We start from the raw sequence: 21272 nt of genomic DNA on the forward strand, positions 1-21272 counted from the left end.
GACCTCTCCAGAGAATTCCAGCAGACCTCGCGGCAAGGGGAATCGTAGGGCTGTTCCGATGCATGCATGTGCCTAGTGACACACGTCGTATTTCCTGGAAGCGGCAGGTTTTATTATCACTTATCTTTAAAACCTCATAACCTACACAAGAAATAAAAAAATAAAGCGAACACAAATGGCAATTATATACTCTGTCTTGCTTTCCTACTGCCTTCTCTGCGTTCTAAAATCACGAAGGGTTAAACCAACGTTAACTTCGTCTTCGATTTCGGGATAATCTTGCGTGCCGTACATCGGAATTTCACAATGTCTTAAGCAGACGGCGGCGGCACCAGATGTTTTTTAAAGAAATGTATTGTGGCGTCTAGTTTAACATCTTCGTGTCGGAAGGAAGGTACAACCTTTTCTTATATAATACATTTCTTTCACGCCCTGTATTTTTTTTATGTTCGCTGTCGTATATTTCAAAGCTTTTCCCGGCATAAAAGGTAGTTACATCGAAGCATGTAAGGTACCCAAAGGGAAGAAAGCACCCTCGAAGTCCATAATTTTGTGAACAAGCAACATGGCGCATAGCCTTCAGCTTCACCTCCTTCTTCTCGCGTTGGTGAGTGCAAAACTTAGTAAATAGTGTACACCAGCTGCTGAAAAAAACGATTTTGCCACCTTTTGTGGAGAGTATCTTTTAACTGTCTTTGTTAAGAGGTTACGCGGCTTGACCATTTCTATACAGTGAGATTGCAGTTCTGAACAATCTGTTCTCGTTACAACGAACAGGATATTGGCGTAACAAAATGTACGAAATGCCGCCACAGCTATAACAGGAATTTGATATTTGTCTGACGCTTCCGGTAGCAAAGTTTGCTGCATGCCGCACACAACTGATGGTCATCACAGACATAGTCGTAGCTATCAACTTTACAATTAAACAGTACTTACCAACTTCAAAACCGCAAGTGTTCATGCTCATGAAAAAACTAGTATCAGCTAAATTTTAGTGGTGTATTTTATGGTTTTAATTATAGTTAATATTCTTCAAATACCTCTGAACAGGGAAGCCTCGTTTCATAATCATCCGCGCTTCCCCGCCGCTAGATTTGAGCTTTCTGCACGAGTGGAGTAACTTTGGTGCATTCCCGAGTTTGCCACGCGCTTCGAGTCGCTCTAAAATAAACTCATTTATTAGTTTTCGATGACGCCCATTAATATTTTAATTGTAACCATATGCTTAGTGACACCATCTTAAAATGGTAATTAAGACATTTTAGGTCATCATCCGACTTGCGTGGAAAATTAGAAGCCTAAATAATGCCTCCCCCCTGGCCGTGTAACTCACCTGCACAAAGCCCCTTTGTGTTTATTTTACAATTTGATCTAATTAATCAGTTCGAAATAAATAAAACACCCTGTTTATCGAATAAAGATAATATTCTGGCATGAAAGTCCGTAATGGAGTAACGCTAAAGCTCTGCGCCAGTTTACTATTTGATCTAAAAGCATAGTGTTCAACATAAAAAAAACACTGCGCTCATTCTACCAAACCCACAGAGACACACAAATGTGACGATATGTTTCAACTTCCGGCTTGAACTGTAAAAGTGATTAGCTTATAGAATATGCTGTTTTGTTCTAAAATCAAGCGATGTCCCTGTCCGGCGTTCAAATTTTCACCTCAGCGTGCTTCCTCTTTTATACAGATCCCCATCCAACAATGTAAGTACACACTATTCAGACACGCACTTTACAGATATGTTATCATTCATTACTGCCACGCAACTGGTTTTCGAACTACCAATGTTTGTGAAGAGCTCTAACAAGAATTTTTTTGAAAGAGAAATAGCTTACTGTGAATTGTTTTATGTTTATTTTTCTATATTTTAGTATTGTTCGCAGCTATTAAAAAACTTGATACATTACCTCCCCCATTCACTTGAGGATTTTGTTTTCGAGGTAAAATTCTATCAGTTGCTGATGATGTAGATTACTAAAACATATGACAATGAACAATTTAAGGCAAACAATAAAAAAGACACAGGATACTAAATATCAAAAAAAGGTTTTGCAACTATACGCGGAACGAATAAAGGTTCGTATCGTTACTACAATGTCAGTCAGTTAATTCCACTATTTGATGCTTGGCGAAAGTGAGGAAATTTTGTGCCGGTTAGTTCAGGATTGTAAGTGCTAAAGTTTGAGAGGATAGCCATACCGAAGATATAGATAGGAAGGAGGATGACAATAAGTGAATCTTAGTTGAGGAAGATTATCGTACATGTTATGAAAGAAGCACAGCCAAGGTAGTTTTCTGCGTGTAGATAAAGCCGAAAGAGTTGGTTAGATTTCACTTGTGACACGCTCGTGAGGAATGAGTAGTTGTGAAGAATGAATCGGGCCGCTTTGTTTTGTAAGGATTCAAAATTGTTAATAAAGTAGGCTTTATGAGGGTTCCAAGTTATGCTTCCGTGTACGAAGTGTGGGCGAACAAGTGTTTTATATGCGGTGAGTTGTAAGCTGCCTTCTTTAGCACGGTCGCAATATCCAAATTCAACGTTACGTCTTCTGTAATAGTTATTCCAAGGTATTTGTAAGAGGCCATATTTTCTATGCAGGACGAGTTCAATAAATATTATGCATTGCAGGACCGACTTATTGAATAAATGAGATGACTGGTTTTGAAATAGTTAATACTCATCTGGCAGGCTTTGCATCAAGCGGAAAAAAAATGTAAAGATCAGATTGCAACTGAAACAATCCTTCAGAAATGATAATAAAGCGGTAAATCACACAATCATTGGCGAAAAGGCATATGAATGAAGTAACAGAATACATCAGATCGTTGATGTATATTACAATTTTATAAAAAGTAAGGTACCTAAAACACTTCCGTGTGGGACTCATAATTAAACTGGCAGAGGTAGAAAATGAGAATTGTTAATACTAAGAGATTTATGACGATTCATTAGTAATGAAGGTATCCAGTCGATTATACTGTCTTCAATATTAAGTTGGGAAAGTTTCAGTAGTAAACGCTGATGAGGTACAGCGTCGAAAGCCTTGGAAACATCTATGAAAGTGGCACGGGTGGAAAGTGACTTGTTGAAAGTTTTATGGAGGTCAGATGCAAAAAAAAAAAGTTGAAAGTTTCCTCAGGTTTTTTCGGAAACCATGCTGACTTGGATGGAGCAGGTTATTTTGAACTAGGAAGTTTATTACGTGAGAGGAAATAATATGTGCTTTACAATTTTACAAGGTATGCTGGTAAGGGATATATGTATGAAGTTCGATAGAAGATCTCGGCAACCATATTTTAGCAAATGTATGGCGTTCCCATGTTTCCAGTCAGAAGGAATATCAGAGCTTAAAAGAGATGCCTGGTATAAGCGAGCTAAAATTACGAAAACTATAACAATTTCTTTGGTTACAGACAAAAACCTTGGTGATGATATGCCATCAACGCAAGGGGCAGAGTTAAGGTTCAACATTTCAATAGATTTGGCGGTTATATATATATATATATATTGATACGCTAGCGGTTGCGGTAAGGCGCCCGCGCAATATTTCCGTCTTTTATCTAGCCACAGCCTTATACCTGCTCCACCAGTGGTACCCTATTGAAAATATTTCTAAAGGGCCCGTCAGCCTTGAAGGATTATGGGACCTCACAGGCCTTCAAAACCCTTCAAAAATACCCTACAGGAAAACCCTTCAGGGATGCCCCATAGAAAAACCCATTAGCCCCACAGCCCTTCAACCCGTCAGACCCTTTAGCCCATCACCCCTTTAGACGCGCAAATGACTGTGAACCATAGACAAAATGTAGTTCAAAACATTATTCAAAATTTATTGCAAACATTTAGTTTTACATGCATATTATAACTCAAAAAGGTGATAAAAAGCAACGTTTGTTGAAACCCGGCGCAAGGAGCGGTAGACGAAAGAGATCACATCAAACAGGGACAACTGACTTCTTTATCACAAAGAAAAATATATTTCGAAGTACTCACAATGCCGCTGGGTATATTCCTGATGTGCGGTAGTTCAGCTAATAAAACCGAGAAGGTGCACCTCCCGTACACATACACAGTCTTAGTAAGCGCGTTTAGCGAAAACCACGAAGTCGCAAGCGCTAGCACCCGCCGCCGTTGAGAAATCCCGAGCACAGTCACGGTTTCGTCCATGATGACAATACGCCGGCGTCTTCGGCGTATTTTTCGCTCGCTGGATGCTTCTGAAGTCGGACGGACGAAGAGGCGCAAAAACCAAGTCCGGACAGCGACCGTCATCCATCGTCTCAGGGCCCACAGCGCCATAATCCCGGTGCGCAGGCACAACATGCGGTGGGACGCTGAACCCGACTGCCAGGCTTTGCAGCGAGTAAGCCGACACCGGCCACCATCTCCTTGAATGCGCTGAACACGACGGCGCTCGAACGGTGCTGAAGGCGGCCAGCGCCGAACTATGGTGCACCTGCGGAACCAAGGAAGAATCAAAAGAGACCAAGGGGCGAGCCCTGAAAGGCATGCATGCTCACCTTGCTGGAGGAAATTGGTCCGCTCCAAAAATCCGCTGTGTGGGCTAACCGGAACTGTCCACGAGCAGAGAGAAAATGGCTATACTGGCGGCTGGCCTCCCCCGCTTGCACACACCACCCTCTCCCGCCGACCGCTGGGCTGGCAGCCCTGCACCCTCTCCCCATCGCCGGGCGGAGAGAGGGGCAGTGTGACTTGCTTTTGGGGACCGTCTCCCGTGGAAGAACCGGTTCCCGGAACGAGTCGCTCCCGCGTGGGTTCCTCTTTCTGGAAAGCGCGCAGCTTGTTTATTTTTTTTTTTTTTTTATTTATGGTTCCACGGATTTCGCCTCCAGCGGACAGGATTGCGTTCGCCTCAAAACGCCGCTCGGTCAACACCACTCGGCCAGCGGCTCGTTGATTCTCTACGTGGGGCGGTCGCCCTCAGTGGCCTCCTTGGCGACCGAACCCCCGGGCAGTGACAGACGGCCCACTCGTATTTGATAGAAGAGCAGTACTACAAATCTGACCGTACATACATACGATCGGCATTCTCCAAATACTTTTTTTCCCCGTAGCGTACAATAAGGTTATATTCTAATTCTGCGAAATGTGTTTTCTCCACCTAAGCCGTGGCCCGCCGACATCTCAAGAAGCCTGAAGGTTTTCCCGACCCCATTAGAAAAGTTCTTGACAGGCTTCCAGACATTTCAAGGCATTGTAAAGGGGACTTCAGACATTTCAGGAGAGCCTCTGACGGGGCCAACGAACCCACCAGGAAATATCGGTGCACCTTTCAAACATCACAAGAATTCCTGAAGTTCCTTTCACACCCTTTAAAAAAATCCTGAAGTCCCATCAGAGCGATTTTCAATAGGGTTTAGTGCACTACTACGCTTCTCACGTGCTCAAAGTATTTCTGAAAATGACTGATTTAGTGGTTTTCGATGACGCTGAGCAAATTTCTAATTGGAACTACATGTATATTTGAATTAATTAAAAAGTTAATTAACGATTTTTAATTAATTAGCCGACTGATCGTTACGATTAGCCCCCTATACGTACTATGTCCCCCTGACCATATAACTCACCTCCACAAGCGGCTATTTTTAAACAAATGTGTTAAGCATAAGAAAACACCCTATATACAGGGTTGAAAGTAAACATATTCGACAGATATCTGCCTGGTTGGGTGAGAGTTAAAGTCTGAAAATGAAAATGTATACAGGGTGTTTCACGAAAAGTGGGCAAACTCGATATTGCGAAAACTACGCGTCGCAACAAAAAAAGCTTATGTCGTTTTGGTCGTGGGCCAGGTGCCTACTTAGGAAGATTATTGAACTCCTGGATAATTAGATTGTTAAATATTTTCACGTAATTAACTTTTTTGATATCTTATTTAAGGGCATGGTTTCAATTAGAAAATTGCTCAGCACCATCGAAAAACACTATATCAACAAATTGCAGAACGATAGAAGGCACGCGAAGCATTTTACCGCTTTCTGAAGAACCGCACAAATTCGACGGGTTTTTAGGTTTCGGTTTGCAATCGCTTGTCAGCCCCGACGGCACCGCGCCCGGCAGAGAAATAGTGCAACTAAGCTCTGCTGCGCTTTCCTCGCGCAACGCGGCAGAGGCTGGTTGCATATATATGAATATATGCAACCAGCAGATATATATATATATATATATACAGAATTTCCTGGTATATATAGTGAAGATTGACAAGTGCAGCCGTAGTAATGTTGTTAACGCAGAGGGGAGAGAGTGATCATTCAATTTATTGCATTAATGTTAGGGGAAGCAAAGGGGAAAGAGAGCTGGCAAAAAATTGGGCCAGGAGTGGGGATAGAACCCGCAACCTCCGCCTATGCGGGGCGATGCGTTAATCAATTAGACCGTCCCGGCCACTGGCTTCGGCGGATGATTAGATCATTATCGCGTTCCGCCACTGCTAGCTTGGTGCCCGCTTGACGAGTATAAACTGTGGCGCGCCCCTGAGTTCGCCACGAGCCTCAAGTCGATCTAAAAAGAGTTGATATAGTGGTTTTCGATGACGCTCAGTAAGTTAAAAATTGGAACCATATGTCTAGGCCATGGGCACTGAAGAAATCAATAGTAGGAGGCTAGTGGCGGAGAACTCAATGTTAAGGGGAAAGTTTTCAATTATCTTGACTTAAGAAGTAATAGAAGAAATTGTTATGTCTGGTGTCCCTGTGCAGTCGCTGCTTATCTGCGCAGCAAACTCAGACTTCGGTTTTTCGTGGCATCCGAAATTTTGCTGAAGCCAACTTTTTAACTTAAAAAAAACCTTCTATGTTTGTTGATTTTCAATTGCCGCTTTGAGGACTACGGGGCTTCTTTTCAGGTTCTAAAAAAATGAAAGACGTTTACAATCTGCTGTAACGCCGAATTAGAGCGCAGCTCTTGAGGAGGAGGAGAGAAAGATACAAAGAGGGTATGCCCCTCCTCCTTACCTCCCATTTAGGGGAAAAGTATCCGCTAAATTTAGCGGGGAAAATCTTCCGCTAAGTTTGACGGGGAAAATTTTCCACTAAATTTGGCGGGGAAATTTTTCACTAAATTTATCGGGGAATTTTGTCCGCTAAATTTGGCGGGGAATTGTGTCCCCTAAATTTGGCGGGTAATTTTTTCCGCTAATTTTAGCGGGGAATTTTGTTTGCTAAATTTAGCGGGGAATTTTTTCCGCTAGTTTTAGCGGGGAAATTTTTTCCGCTCAACTTCGCGGGAAAGTGTTTTCGCTTAATTTAGCGGAAATACTTTCCCGTCAAATTTAGTGGTGAAAGTTTTTTCGCTAAATTTGGCAAGGAAAGTTTTCCGCTAAATTTAGCGGGAAATTTGTCAGCTATATTGAGCGAGCAAATTTACCCATAATCCAGCGCGCAGTTACGCCGACGCCGACGGCGAAGGCGACGCCACTCAAGTTGGAAACAGGCGCCTAAGATTTGTACTCTAAAAAATTTATTTACCTTTTTACTTTGTTTTAAAAGTCGAACTTTCCGCACATTTAGCACCCTTCCCACTCTTGGGCCCTGGAAGCCTAAAAGTGCAATATACTTCTTTTCTTTCTAGGCGGCGGCCGTCTCATTGATCTCGAAGATATCGTTTACAAATTCCTCCTGCTAAATTGCACTAACAATGAAAGGCTAGTAACTTATGATGTCTTTGGTGACAACAAAACACGAGGCCCCCATCCCGAACAAGACCTTTTTAAGTATGTTATATACTACATTTCTGGCTCGAATAACGAACGTCCAGTCATTAAATAATAAAATTATTGGCGTAACAAGATTCAACGGCAACCGCTTTTTATTACTGCTAAAAGAGAACGGCCGTGCAGAATTTCCCGGTATCAAAAATTTAATCGGCCCGCGCAGTGACTGCATTCCCAGTTTATTTCGTCCAAGGCAATAGGCGTAAGCCACGAAACCCTGCAATTAATATTTGATTTCGCAAGTAAAAATACTTTGATCGAATAAAGTCAAGCGCAGTGTAAATCGCTCACCGCTAGCCGGAGGTCTTGGAGATACGACGTTGAAGCCCACAAACAAACATTAACTTCCCAAATTCCTTCTAAGAAAGACTGCATCGGTTCTTCGCCGTTATTCAATTGACCGGTCGATTTGTATCGTATTTTGGTGTCAAATTTTACATTATTCATTACTGATTGAATCTTGCAGTACACCACACTATTGCCTTGCGACCTAGCAGCTATTGTTTGTGTTTGCTTATAACTGAAGTCTACTTTTAAATTGTGGCTCTAATCTGTGTACTAGTCGAGGACACTGAGCTTGAGAGTAGCGCAAAGACCCTTACGTTCGCATTGAGTACGAGCACGCAAGCCCTCAGCGAAACGCTGCTGAGCGCGTCAAACCAGCGCTTTTAGTACAGCGGAATGCAAACTCATAGGATGGATGGATGGATGAATACGCCTGAGCCCTTTGGGTCGGGCGGTAGCTTACGCCACCTAGCCATTTTGTTTTACCATTGCATGCGGTGCATACGCGAGCACATGCAGCGCCATCTAGATGTTTTCATGCAAACTGCTGCAAGCAATCTGAAACCAGTATTTGGTCCAGCCAATCTAAGTCCCGTGCCGTCCCGCGTGCGATGATGCCAACGAGACGGGAACGCAAAGAACCGCCGCAAGCAACCATGGATAGTGAGTGTACGTATGTAAAGCTCGTGCCGTTGCGTGAGTGTAAAGCAGGGGTGGCCAGAGTGGAATTAGGTTAAAACCGCGGATAAAACTACAAAAGTTTAGAAGCCGACAAGAAAAAAACAAAAGGAGGGGTGTGTGTGTGTGGAGGGGCGGGGGGGGGGGGGGGGGAGGGGGCTTACTTTTAACAAGGAACAATATGGAGAGAACAGTCCTTTTCAAAGAGGACAAGTATAATCGTCGACTACAACAAATAACACCAGGCATCATAATGTTTCTCAACCGCTAGGCAAAAATAAATGTATGGTTCGTTATCCAGCCACTGTCTCCTGATGTCCGTTATGCGTATACGGTTCGAAATTCTTTCTCGAACAATAAAGGAAACATGGACACCGGACACATCGGTGTGTCAAAAAGTTTGTGCAGCTGTATGTGCGTAGTGTAGTACAAAGCTGCAAAGACTGAGTTTTTCTTTCTATTTTAGAACTTTGTTTGTCCTAGGGACACAGGAAGGGAAGAAGGGCACTCTTACCAGGGAGCCGCGAGCCGCACTTAGTCCTGCAAAGAGCCACAGGCGGCTTACGAGCGACAGTTTGGCCACCCCTGGTATAGAGTATGGGCAGTGTGGATCTTGCGACCCTAACGCAAACGCACAGCACTTGCTTTTTCTCATATACGCAGTACTAAAACTTTCTACTGTCAGCTCATGTGTACGGTGCTTGCAACGCGTTCAAGCAAAGTCACAGGAAGCAGTATTGTAACTGACAGTATAAGAAACGCTGAGCGTAACGAGTTCGCAGCATCCCAATATCGCGCTACAGCCAATGAGATTTCAGCATTAGCCGATAAGAACGCCGAAGGGCAAATCACGAAGCAAGAATCGTGATCATAAACCACGGCCCGCGCTTCTCAAGCTGACAGTGAATGTAGGCTTTCACTGCATCGCTATGAGCTACAAACTAAAATTGTATGTCAGTATTAATCATCCCAAGATCTCAACCGCGATCACAATTGTGCTCGAAACAATATTTGGCTTCAGTTTTTGTAGCGCAGGCTGCGTGGCGATGAAAGGTTTAGGCGACAGCAGCAGAATAAACTGAAGGACGCAGTTTTTACCATGTAATCTGCATCGTAATGCGGGTGTTCTTTTCTGTTGCTTGAAAAAAATGTATGAATCCTTTTACGTCATAAAGGATAATATTGTCAATGATAAATAATTTGGAATAATACTTAATTGCTTTGACTTTGCTATAGAGATCAACCTTCACTAGAATAATAAAAAAACTACAGCCATGTCCCTAAAGGGATCAAGCTGCCGAGCAATGCGCCTATTCTTCAATGCAGGAACCCACCTGTGACGATTGAAGTCGGCCCGGTGACTTACGGCAAGGCTCAAGTACAGTCGCTACAGATTTCTGCTGTTTATGTACAGATTTTTCACAACAACCAGACTGATGAGGTAGGTAAGGCTCAGATATCAGAGCAAGTAGAGCACGAAGACGAGTACATCTGGACCGTAGACAAGGGATTAGAGTTCACTACTAAACTCACGTTCAGTGTAAACGTTCCACTGGTATATCAATTCAGCTCGGAATTTTCAACATCAGTGAAGTCGAGCACTGGATCCACAACGGTCGAAACACGCACAACGAAGCAATGGATTAAACAAGAGGTAGAAATACCCCCTTTATCCACCATTGAAGCCAAGTGGTATGTCAACGAAGCAAAAGTGGTGCGTACAATTCGACATCTATAATGAACCAACCGTTTAAATGTTACAATGCGAACACGCTATAGGTCTAGCTGCATTGTTTGTTGGACCACCCTTCTAAGAAGTGATCGCTATAAAATTTGCGCAACGGCATTTTTTCCCATTAAAAGCAAAGGAAAAAAAAAAGGAGTTTTGGGGTAATTATGTTATAAGACGCCATGTTCGAACTTAATCCTCCTGGATGTATTATCGTGTTTTACGTTACTGACCGGTTAATATTTTGTTTGTTTACGAAGCGTGTACAAGGGGCGAACTATATTGATTAACAATTTATAATTTGCTTTGCTGCAGATACCGGTCACTTACTGGTATGTGCCCAATAATATGTCCATCCTCTCGACAGACTTCCCCGTCTAGCCGCGATTTCTCTTGCTCCACCTCTGTGGCAGCCTTTCCACGCCCTGCCGGAGCCACTTTTTGGGAGCACCTGACACCCAGGCTCGAACAGCTGCTTCCATTTTATTAATGGCCAAAAATAGTGTCCTCGTAGGTAATTTTGTTTTATTCCACCCAACAGATGATAGGCACTGGAGGCCCGATCAAGCCATATCTATGCGTGACCAAACGTTTGACTGGTCGTACAGCCTGCCAAGAAGACAGCGGAGTCCGATGAGACGCTGGCGGATCACGCCTTCACGCGAATGCGCACGACGCTATGATTGACCGGCACCTGGTCGGGTTTGGCTGTCTTTGTCACACATCGTGCGACCAGTCAGACCTTCGATCAGGCATGGGTATGGCCTGACCGGGCTCCCAGTGGTTATCACTTGTTGGGTGTCATTACAAATCCCATTCTAGGACGCTATTTTGCGGTAACTGATAAGCAGGAAGCAGCTGTCTAGGCGTGGGAATTAAACACTCCCAAAAAGTGGTTCCAGCAGACCATGTAGAGGCTGCCACACATGTCGTGCAAGGGCACTCGACTCCAAGAGGAGTCCGCCGAGAAGGATGGCAGATATATGCACAGATTTCTATGTTACCGGTGTCTGCAGAAAAAAAAAAATGTAAATAAATATTTTACTTTCCTCTTACTATGGTTATCAAAGACACAGCCAATCACAGCACAAATGATTAACCTACGTGCAGAAAGCTTAAGAAAATTTGGAGAGATACAGTTTAACCATACTGGGTAGCTAAACTCAAGCATCGCACAACTCTCAACGTAAAAAAAAAAAAAAAGAAACGTTAGTCCAAAATTAGCATTATAAAAAAAAAGAAAAATTCGACTAAATGCGAATGCGCAGTGGGAATGCATTCAACGTGGATAATCTGTGAGTCCTATTCGCGTCACTAATATTTCCCGACATAATTGCTGGTTCTCGAGTGCAGAGGGACCACTGCCATGTTTCGGTGTGAAGTTACAGGTACGGGTGCAGAGCTAATGACTTCACAACTGCATTTTAATTTGCTAAAGCCATGACTATCTGAAGGACGTGACTATTTTTGTGGCGTTCATTATTCCCCGGGAAATGTGTTAACGTTCTCAGTGTGTCTTTTACTTCGCCAACATATTTCAGTTAATTGGAACTGAACTCAATCAGCCGTATTCACCATCGTGACTAACTAGCGCTGTTTAAAAGTTAATAGCGCGTCTACGTAATCGCAAGCTAAGTGAAAAATCAGCGACTACGGAGCTTCTAGACCCTGCGGTAGTCACGAGCAGGAAGCAGGCGAGTCATCCTTTTCGGAGGTACATTGGGGGATGGAGAAGGAGCCACCAAGATGGAGATCATAACTGGGATATATAAACAGAGAGTAGTGGCCCAGAGTATGGTGCGGCAGCTTACGAGACCGAGCCTGATTTGGCGTATTTTGGTACCTTTTATTAGTTTGATTTTTTGCTTCTTTTTGAGGTACAGCGCATTTGCATAAATCTCATTTTAAAATAATTTATCTTCAAATCAAATACTTGCATCGGTCAAATTAAAAAGAGCCAGAGATTTCATATTGCTCCTGGGGCTTTACTTCTCCTGTATGGTTCCATGCATAATAATAGCACAGCCTGAAGGCTTCGTTTTGTGTGAGCGACTTTTGACGTAACAAGAGCAATGAGCGCTCACTGGAGCAAGGCAGCATTTTTAAAGAAATGTTGATGCTTCTGAGGAGGAGCTCCAACGTCAAGGATCTGAAAAGGCAAGGTCTTAAAGGTTTTGTTTTTTCTGATTGCTTTCTTTTTGCATCTTAGATGGTCAAAAAGGCGTCGGGCTGTGTCCAGTTTTATTACGAAAAATAAATTATCATTCTACCAGCCGCTAAAGTTGTCAAATTTAAATATAAGGCCAAACTCTCTGAGCTTAATTTAAAAAAAAAATTCTTAGAGTTGGAAACTTTTCCCCCAAAATGAGCTATATGCGTGTACATTCCCTTTTTTATATGTTCATTATTTATTTATATTTTCTTCACGGTCACCGCGACAGTTAAATCCGCTAGTTCCAGATATCAACCAACATACCTTAACACCTCTGCGGTTCTGGCTTGCGCACGCAACGAGGGAAATCATTTTGTGTAAGCCCTTAAGTTAGTCAGCCTATGTAGGCGTAGGTGTCTCAGCTGTAAAGAGAAATTTAGCTAGTACAGTACAACCGCTTGCCTCGAATTTTTAACATGCATCACGTAGTAGTGATTCACGACGGCTGCACAACATTAGAGCGCACGACTCAAGAGCGCCGACATTAGAGCGCCACGACCTTAGCGCACGCGACACGAGAACGCAGTGAAATTATCTCGCGTGTCATTAGAGCGCCCGTCACGAGAGCGCACAACCAGCCCAGCGCGAGTGGCCCGACCCGACCGACCTCTTGTTCGGACATCGCGTGTTTTATGTGAAATTGGCGCGGATTTTCGCCGCGGCATTCAGGAAAGACATTGCGAAATGAGTCGACGAAATTTTTGCTTGTGGCAAACCAAGAAGTGTTGCAAAAAGCTGACAGCAGAAAAAAAAGAAGAAAACAGGAATATTTGTTTTGCCCATTTCAGCAGAAAAAAAGCATTGCAGCCATCTAGCTTCATTAGCTCTTTGATTTTAATTGATAAAGTTCACCACCGACCTCACTAATTTTATTTTAAATTATTTTAAAACGTTCAAAAGGAAAGAAGCATCATAAATACTGCCAAGAATATACGAAATATATGCTTCCCCGTATTCTGGGGTTTTTAAGATCAATTTTGGGAAAGGAGCTCTCGTGCCAAGTGTCATATGTCAACCATTCATATTGTCACAAATGACAATATTAAGGTTTCTCTGTATCCGTCAAAAGCCTGGAAAGCTCGGCATCCAATAAAATTGCCCTCAATTTTCCTTCGATGAGTTTTTTGCTGAGTTTTTTAGCGGTGAGCTTTCTTCATTACAATCATGGACGTCACAATAGTATTTACAATTATGTGAGAGACGTCTAAATAGCCACCTAATAGATCGGAGCTTAAATACTGCCAAGAATAGACCAAATATAGCAAAAAATAAACTATTTCTAGTATATTCGAGAGGCGCACCGCAGCACCGCGAAGAAATCTTAGACTCGCTGCTCCACCCAACTGGAGACATTCCCTGTACCCGTGTACGCCACCCCCCCTCCTCGGCCCCTTCCTCTCTTCGATGTGAGTGAAGAATTGGTTAGAAAGAGTCGTACCTGATTTTTTTTTTTTTTTATGAAAGACATATTCAATCAATCGATAAAAGCAAACCCTCCGATCCGAAAAGTCGCACAATTTTCTTCTGTCGACATGTGGAGCCGCGCGCACACCACATATTTGTGCGGTGTTCGCTCAACTGGTTGTGCGCTCTCGTGTCGCGCGCTCAACTGGCCGTGCGCTCCCATACACGACCCATCCAGATCAAAACTGGCAGGGGTGGGTTTGTGCCCAAAGTACCCGAGTTTCGCAGCGCAAGCGTTAGTAAAATGGGGTTCAAATACCTGCTTGTTCAACTACGACAACTACAACTTCTACTACTAGTACTACTACCACCACAACTACTAAGGATAGTATTATTACTAATAATAATAGTAATAATACAATACACATTTATTTTCGAGAGCTATATTCATGACGAAGCACTCTGGTTCATCAAAGCCGACAAGAGCTTGTGTGACTAAACCCTTTTAGGTAGAATTCAGGCACGTAGCTGGATTTTGTTTCGGGGGGGGGGGGGGCACCCATGACAAAATGTTGTATGAGGGGAAGGGGGGAGAGGAGGTCCCAGCAAAATGGAAGATTTCGGGGGGGGGGGGGGGGGGGGGGTACGTGCCTGGTAGAATTAGTAACATAGTCGGTCAAGAAAGAAAAAGTTAAGATACTAGAAGACTACAGGGTGATTCCACGTCAATTCATGCAATGATGGTCCGGGTCATAATTTAGATATTTTTGTTAAAAATATGTATGAAAGCCATGTTTTTGGGAGGAACATTCAGCTAGATATGAACGCCATAACAATTGTTTTCGCTGAGATATAAAATAGAGAAGCTTGAGGCGTGGAAATTGAGAAGATTTCACAATGCTAATTTGCACAGTCGTCATTTCCTTATCGAACCTTTCACGGCACCAAAACGTTTTTAATATGTTTTACAAACGTTATACAACACATAGATAAAAAATTAAAAATATCAATACAATATTTCTATGCAAGCAAAAATATCAAAAATGGCATAAAAACGCGTTTTAGAGACATATTCACAATTTTTTTTTCAAATAAACCATCTTTCATAATAGTTCACAAAACATATCAAAATACGGGTATTTAAATATTCTTTACAGATATGTAAAAATTATATGCCCACCCTTAATTGTCTTTTTGTTATTAACGCGGAAATGCGGCTGATTTCTCAAAATGTGGCAAGATTGGGCGTCCATACTTAAAACAACTCCATCTTTTATTTTTTTTAACTCCCCGTGGCACTTTACAGTGACTTGAACTAACCTTTGATGGCAAAAGATTGAGTAACATATGAGCTCCAAGCGGGAAAAGCTACGACAAACCTTCACGGAGCGAGTCGACGTCTTCGTCAAGGCGGCTTTGCCGCACAGCACCAAACGTTTTGAGCGTTAGTTATGGCATGTATTTTATATTATTAAAATTCTTTTTTTCATAAGGGCTGAGTATTAGTGACGCTAAAATGGACTTTGAGCTGGAATACCATTAATTAGCTTACAATTCACAGGAACAAAACGGCCCCACTGTGCGAATTCGTTAACTATGCATAGATAAGCTTAATACTCTCAGTTATGCGAGTGGCCATGTATACATCCGGCCTCTCGGCATATGATGACTTCCACAGATGAGAAGCCTGGATTCCTCTCACAGGTTTTATGGTGGTCCACTCTGCTTGCTTTACCGCACGAAACTCTCGAACCCGTTCCACAGACAGGTGGAACATGCAGACGTTTGTTACTTTTTTACATAGCACTTCCACAAAGTCTTTAGCGGTGGCAATCGTTGAGTTGAGCGAAGATCTCAACTTGGTGAGCGTTGGTTCTTCCACCTACTTCATCACAAGCGCTTTCTCCGTGTCCAGTGGCTGAAAAGATCCATCTTGCCGAAGAGTGCGGCTTCCGAGACAATTCGTGGAATTGGAAGCGATTCTTGAAATGCGCCGCCGCTCCGTCTGATACAAGAGTTATTTCAAAAAAGACTGAGAAATGAACATTAACATACTCTTTTATGGTCTATGTGGCTAGAAGAGCGTGAGCTGTGTCATGTGTCGTGTGCCATCGGTGACAACGGCAAAGCTTTGCGTGCCTTGCGTGGACGTAACCACACTTGTGAAGAAAGACACTTGAGTTTTTTTTCAATGAAAACTCTGCACTTCGGTTGGAAAGAGTACTGTCCATTTTTCATAAAAATCGAAGTGGAACATCACTGCCTTGGGTGGTAAGGCGGTTCTTGTGTCATGTATCAGGCTTCGTTCAAGGTCAAGGATGTAAGAATGCCTCATATACTTTTCGCTCTCCTATTGCCCCAGAAAGGCAGAAGTGTCCATAACCTTTTTGACGAGTTCGCCAGCGTCCCATAACGCGAAACAGATCTCTTCGTCTTCGTCGAGATGAAGCGACTGCAGCGAGATGCTCTGCGTTTTTGGGCACTTTTCGCAACGGCGCAGAAAGCAATCGTTCTGTGGAGCGCAGAAGAGGTAGATGAGCTTGGGGTCGTCTTCAGTAAATGTCTTCTTTGGGGCATTTGTTATTGCCGTTAAAAGCAACTGATAATTGACGCAATATATACATGTGCACACCTCGTGCTCGGGACTTTTTTTTTTACCCGTTTTGGCCGTAGGGAATAAAATTTGGAGATGCCTAGTTCGGGATGGGGATGGTCCTTCCTAAACAGCTGGTAAGCTGCCTTAATAGAGCGGGTCATAAACCTTTTTACGACTTTGAACATGTCGTTGATCATGGCTTTGACGACGTCCTTTTTGCTGGGGCTTTGAACAGAGCATGCGAGGTCGTCGCGTGTGTAGTACTCAATTGCAACCTTCACGTCTTCGGCATTCGCCTTTTTCCCCATGTATACGGATCAGGGGTTGCCCAAACACCACCTTTGCGCTTCAGTTTTCATGTTTGATCAATCATGTAGGCAGTCGCTTCCGACACCAGACGCAATATTGTTTTCTTCAGGATGATTGGTGGCAGAAGCACGTACAATCGCTTGCGTTCCTGGTGGGCACTACATGCCTTCAGCACTTCGCAAAACGCGTCAAACCACTCTGCGCAGTGCTCACAACTGTCTTCGAGTTCGAGAGTTTCGTGCGGTGAAGCAAGCAAAGTGGACCACCGTAAAACCTGTCAAAGGAATCCAGGAAACTCATCTGTGAAAGTCATCATATGCCGAGAGGCCAGATGTATACATGGCCGTTCGCGCAACTGAGAGTTTTAAGCTTATGTATGATGCATAGGTAGCGAATTTGCAGAGTGGGGCCGTTTTATTCCTGTGAATTGTAAGCTAATTAATGGTATTCCAGCTCAAAGTTCCTTTTCACGTCACTAATACTCACCGCTTATAAAAAAAGAATTTTAATAATATAAAATACATGACATAACTAACGCTCAAAACGTTTGGTGCTGTGCGGCAAAGCCGGTAAGACGAAGACGTCGGCTCGCTCCGAGTGAAGGTTTGTCGTAGCATTTCCCGCTTGGAGGTCATATGTTACTCAATCTTTTGCCATCACAGGTTAGTTCAAGTCACTGCAAAGTGCCAAGGGGAGTTTAAAGAAAATAAAAGATGGAGTTTTTTAAATATCGACGCCCAATCTTGCCACATTTTGAGAAATCAGCCGCATTTCCGCGTTGATAACAAAAATATATTTAAGGGTAGGTATACTATCTTTATATATTCGTAAAGAATATTTAAATACGCCCATTTTGATATGTTTTGTGAAGTATTATGAAATATGGTTTATTTGCAAAAAAAATGTGAATATGTCTCTAAAACGCGTTTTTGTGCCATGTTTGATATTTTTGTTTGCATTGACATAGTTTATGGATATCTTTAATTGTTTGTGTATGTGTTGTATCACTTTTGTAAAACCTATTAAAAAAGTTATGGTGCCGTGAAAGGTTCGATAAGGAAATGACGACTGTGCAAAGTAGCATTGTGAAATCTTCTCAATTTCCACGCCTCAAGCTTCTCTATTTTATATCTCAGCGAAAAAAAATGTTACGGCGTTCATATCTAGCTGAATGTTCCTCCCAAGAACATGGCTTTCATATATATTTTTAACAAAAATATCTAAATTATGACCCGGACCATCATTTCATGAATTGACTTGGAATCACCCTACAGTAAATGTTCACTTCAGTAGTACTGATCAATATAAATCATTAATAAAAATATCGTTAATGTCAAACGCACCGAGACAGGAGAAAAAAGTTGAACTTGGTTCGTCCGTAAGGTCAAGGGACATAAAAAATAATAATACTATTAATAATAATAATAATACATTTATGGACGCATCGGGACTGTTGAAGATGGATATGTCTAGAGGCATATCAACGCCAGCGAAGGGCTTGTGGGATGACACCATAAAAAAGCAGAAATATCCGTACAAATGCTAGCTAAAAACAAATATGAAGCGCCCGCAAAGAAGGGCTTTTCGTCGTCTCTGTCACAATATCTGCTGCTCCAAGCCTTTGTAGATGTGTCCCCCGACGTGCCAAGACAGTAAGTGCTTCGTTAACGCTGGCGGTCAGCGTTGATAGGAGCCATGGAGAAAAATAAAGCATTTTGATTTGATTTGATTTGATTTTTGAGCCTTAGCAGTGAGTCGAGTCACACTCTCAACATCGGATAAACTATCCCTATCCCCTAATAACCCCTTCCTCTGGCAAATAGCGAGCGCTCGGCACGCGCTTGCCGAGCGGATTCTTGTTTCCCTCGATGAGAGCAATCTCTCCACGTGCCGCTCGTAGATCTGGAGCCAGTGGGGCGCTCGCCGAGCGGCTCCAACCGCTCCGTGGAAAAGTGGCGGAGCGCGTCGAGCGGTCCGGAGTAGTTCCCCGCGCAGCCTTTTTCGGAGGAGTATACGATCTGTAGTCGTCACTCGCAACGTTTCAGTTTTGTTATCGACATTCCCGCGGGGGAGTGAAGGAGTTTGGCGGCTTTTTTGTTTCGATTGCTGGGTGGGCTGTCTTGCTGTGCTGGCTTTCGTTCCCCTCGTCATGACCGACTCGCCCGAGCAAACTGCGGCGATGACATCGTTGCAGTTAATTTCAGGAGGTATAATAAAACGCAGTGACAGCGACGAAGATAGCAGCTTAGCTCCAGCTCGAGTGACGACGAGGCAGCCGTTCTCGGCGAAGTGTTTGCCGAGTCGCTTGCCTGGCCAGCGAAGAGGCCCAAGATATCGCGTTACGTCGAAGGCGTTGTGCGCGCCTATTCGGATGAAGATGTAGATAGGTAGGTCGTTTGTTCGTTTTGTGGTCTCGGTAATGTAATTGGAATAATTAGAAGACAACACGCCAAATACTCCGCAGAAGGACGTCGCTTTTGGAGATGACGATCGCTCGTACAAGTACTTCTAGTTGTCTTCATCGGGCCTATATAACTGTAAGGAAAAATAAATTCTGTCTTAATGTCGGGGTCACCGTTAATCAAGTAGTGAAAAATCCATTTTCTTTTTTTCTTTTTTTGTCAAAGCATAAAGTTCCGATCAGAACTTCATGCTTTCGGCAAGATAGCGATGGGAACCGAAACTGTTCGAAAGCGAGAGCAGACGCTCTGGAAGCGGTGACGTTGGGAACGTTACGCTCGATTTGCTCCGCAGCGCGTGCCACTGGGATGGATCACGTGATTGATCCCTCACGGAGGCCGACCGCTCGACGACCGCAAGCGCGGAGCGCTCGGCATTTGCCAGGGGAAGGGGCTATAAGTCATTTCAGTCGCCTTTTGAGTCTCTCGGGGTGACTAGGCCCTAAACATGATTGGTGAATACCGAGTGCTTACTTAGCTGTGATTACAACTTGCCACGTGATCATTCTAATCGAGGACGTTGGTAGTCAGCGGTTAAATAGGTGTAAGTCACGTTCGGTGAGTAAGGTTGATTGTCTTTGTTCGTTTTCTATACCCGACTAAACCAATCACGTACCGAAATTGTGCCGTGGTCCTCTCTTTTTTGTTTTTTGTGTGCGATTGATTTAGTCGGTGTTAGCGTACCTACAAAAACAACGAGCGCCGTGACGGTGCACTTTTGGCGGGGCGTGATTGGCCGCATCGGCTGCTTCCGGTTTTAGTTGAAATGGACCATAGTTTAAGATCAAGCAAACATTTTGCGCCATGGTGGCTTGATCGGGGTTCTTAAACTGACGAGTCAGTCGAAATTATCCATATTGTTGTTTTCAATTTTTTTTTTTTTTACTTTTTAGGTGGTGCCGTGGGTATTAGACATCACCTTGAAGGGAAACGTTGCAGCGTTGTTTGAAAAGCCAGGCAATCAACTAACCTGGAGGTACATCCCCGTAAGCGGGATTGAACATGAACACATCACAAAGAACGGATCTTCCGTCTCTGTCCAAGCTTCAGGGCAGTTTACAGCAACCGTTGCTCAGAGCTATCACCTTTCTACCAGTGAGAAAAAATTAACGCAGCGCACTGCGAGATTGGCTAAATTTGTTTTTGAGCAAGTGGATGAATGAACCGTAATCAAGAGGATTAATACAGTCCTTCAATGAATAAAGACCTAAAAAAAAGTCCCAATCTTTACTTTGGCCCAATAAACATTAAAAATTCTCCATGCAGTACTTTCGGTATTTCGTTTATTGAAGCCAGGGGGACTAAAACCCCAAAGCAGATAAATAAACAAAATTCTAAATAACATGTGACTTTTTAATTTACCCAACATATAAGGAAATTCTGAAAAGCAAGAAAAAAAACAGTAAGAAAACAAAAAAGATGTGTGCGAATATTATGGTTTTTGATGTTGTTGTTTTACAGAAAGAGAGCAAAATTTATTGGGTATGTGGTGTGCAGAGGAGGTCAAATTACTATTTTTTGTAATGAAATTAAATTACATTACTAATTTCTTTGTTTAAGAACTCTGAAATGTAATTCAATTGCATTACAAATTACTGCAACAGAAGATTAATCAATTTTAATCGTAAATTACCGGAAAAAGTAATTAAATTCATTTCAAATTACTATTTCATATATTCACAATTTAATTTCACACCAACTTTTATTAAAATGCTACTTACTGTCAAGGAGAGCCGACTAGAACTCCCTCTTACAGGAAGTTCTAGTCTCTAGCTAGTAAGGAGCACTTGAGCTTCAAAACTTTTGTCTGAGAGAGATCCTCTTTTGAAGTAGGGTGTGTCTCTGGCCATGCTGAAC

The 21272-nt window shown here is 42.9% G+C and overlaps 1 pseudogene; it reads left to right on the forward strand.

Annotated features, from left to right (window-relative positions):
• The first annotated feature begins 478 nt into the window (after nt 1–478).
• On the forward strand, nt 479–20536 carry LOC120845908 (annotated as a pseudogene).
• Nucleotides 20537–21272: the final 736 nt, after the last annotated feature.

The sequence above is a fragment of the Ixodes scapularis genome, unplaced genomic scaffold (assembly GCF_016920785.2).
Source record: "Ixodes scapularis isolate PalLabHiFi unplaced genomic scaffold, ASM1692078v2 ptg001631l_1___fragment_2___debris__unscaffolded, whole genome shotgun sequence".
In the NCBI taxonomy this organism is placed as follows: domain Eukaryota; kingdom Metazoa; phylum Arthropoda; class Arachnida; order Ixodida; family Ixodidae; genus Ixodes; species Ixodes scapularis.